The 2,503-nt window shown below is 45.2% G+C and overlaps 1 pseudogene; it reads left to right on the top strand.

Moving 5' to 3' along the window:
• The first annotated feature begins 468 nt into the window (after positions 1 to 468).
• LOC141812670 (protein HOTHEAD-like) lies at positions 469 to 2,246 on the top strand (annotated as a pseudogene).
• The last annotated feature ends 257 nt before the right edge of the window (positions 2,247 to 2,503 follow it).

The raw sequence follows: 2,503 nt of genomic DNA on the forward strand, positions 1-2,503 counted from the left end.
TTATTTATCGTCTTGAGGAAAACAAACTGTTTGAACAATAAAAGTCTTCTAAAATCTTTGTCAACTGAGTGAATTAGAATATATATATATTTTTAAAAGATCAAATCAACACAATCGTAATATATACATCAGCAGCAATTACGATTGAACAATCAGAGGGCTCATTATTATTGACCTGATTCTTTTTATATTTTTTAAATCTTGTTGATATCTATTTATTTTTCTATATTTCTTATTTTATTAATCTTCATCTAGAAGATATAATAGTCTCCACACGCGAAGCCTTTAATGGTCTTAAACGTAACTAATTAACATATATTTAATCATATTTCATTCGAAGTATTTCTTAACTATTATCTTAGTCAATTATGGCTGTCATTCTTAGCTTATATAAAGTTGAATACATGTACCGCAGAAGCTGTTAATTAATTAAGTGGCATTTAGTGAATCATGGAGTCGTCGGAAAGTAAAAGAATGCTCATTTCTGTTGCTGCTGCTGCAATTATTGTCTTCTTCTGCTTCAGTGGTTTCTGCTATGCTCAGAACTGTAATGTTTCCTCTTTTCTTAATTAATCAATACTTTTTTTATGATCTAGAGCCCTTTAATCCATGTTCACTATCGTAATTAGTTGTATATGCATGTTGTTTGTGAACAGCGCCAGCGTATGGCTTCGTGAAGCATGCGGCAGATGCTCCACGGGTGTCGTACCACGACTACATCATCGTCGGCGGCGGGACAGCTGGCTGCCCCTTGGCCACTACCCTCTCGAAGAGGTTCGACGTATTGGTGCTGGAAAGAGGCGGATCGCCTTACGGGAATCCCAACGTTTCCAACCTCGCGCAGAGTTTCGTCTCCGAGGATGGCGTCATCAATACACGAGCTCGTTGCCTCGGAGGCGGCACCTGCATCAACGGCGGGTTCTACTCGCGCGCCAGCCACCGGGAAGTGATAGATATGGGATTGAACCCGAAGCTGGCCGACCAGTCGTTCCAGTGGGTAGAGCGAGAGTTGGTTTTCTGGCCTCAACTGACGGAGTGGACTTCAGCTTTCAGGACAGGGCTTTTGGCTGCCGGAGTCACCCCTGATAACGGCTTCACCTACGAGCACTTGGAAGGCACCAAGGTCGGGGGGAGCACGTCGACCCAACCGACGATCGCCACACAAGCCGCCGATCTGCTCAAGTACGCCGACCCCGCCAGGATCACCGTGCTCTTGCGAGCCACTGCGCAGAGGATCTTGTTCAAGAACGTTACCAGCCAGCATAAAAACTCGCGTACGGAGTGGTGTACAAGGACGAAATCGGAAACATCCACGAGGCCCGCCTCAAGGGCTTCTCAGCAGGCGAAATCATACTGTCAGCTGGCGCTCTTGGTAGCCCACAGTTGCTCATGTTGAGCGGCGTCGGCCCCGAGGACCATCTCAAGTCCTTCGGCATCGAGGTGGTCCTGGACCAGCCAATGGTCGGCCATGGCATCGCCGACAACCCGATGAACATTTTCGCCGTGCCTTCGCCTGAGCCACTGACTACCACTCGGGGTCAAGTCGTCGGAATCCGTCCGGGCTTCTATGTGGAGTCCTTGACTGGCTCTTCGGTCGCAGCGCTTTTTGAAGGCAACTTCCAAGGCGGCGTAGTAGTTGAGAAATTGGCAAAGCCTCTCTCCCGAGGATATCTTCGTCTCAAGAATCTCGACCCAGAGGACAATCCATCAGTAACTTACAACTACTTCACGGAGCCTGACGATCTTAAAACATGCGTGGAGGCATTGCAGACGATCATGAGAGTGATCGATTCCCAAGCGTTGTCCAAATTCAGATATCCGAATCAAACGGTGGAGTACTTACAGGCTCTCACTGCGAGCTTACTCGTCATTAACAGAGCAAGAAGTGCGCAGAACGCCACTTCGCTGGAGCAATACTGCAGGGACCTCGTGCTCACCATTAGCCATTACCATGGCGGGTGTGAAGTAGGGAAAGTGGTCGACCATGAGTACAGAGTGATCGGCGTGGATGGGCTGAGGGTGATTGATGGATCCACCTTCAGTTTCTACCCCAGGAACTAATCCTCAAGCCACTGTCATGATGTTGGGCAGGTGATAATCAAGTAGTGAATTTTACGTCTAATTTTGATTATTATAAAAGCATGTCTAACAACTAATGAATGCGCTGCTGCTTTTTTTGTGATGGTGATATTTGTAGGTACATGGGAGTTCTCATAGGAAATGGTGGTGTCGAACCAAGTGACTGATCTTCTTGTTGATATCCAAACGTGTGTCGCCGATCCTCTATTTATTTTCACAATTCTATTTATTTTCATAATAATGTAATATGATCTATGCTTATGTACTTTAATTCTCCAATAAGACACTAAATTGAACTACTGTATATAAGAGCTAATCAAATCATCATTAGTGTTCTCAGACTACTACATACAACGATAAAGTATTTCGATAGTTAATCAGATATTAATGGATTGATTCCTAACTGCGACGCAAGATAGATTAA

This window comes from Curcuma longa, chromosome 19 (genome assembly GCF_044706935.1).
Source record: "Curcuma longa cultivar G26 ecotype Majalengka, Jawa Barat chromosome 19, ITB_CL_G26_1.1, whole genome shotgun sequence".
NCBI classification, from domain to species: domain Eukaryota; kingdom Viridiplantae; phylum Streptophyta; class Magnoliopsida; order Zingiberales; family Zingiberaceae; genus Curcuma; species Curcuma longa.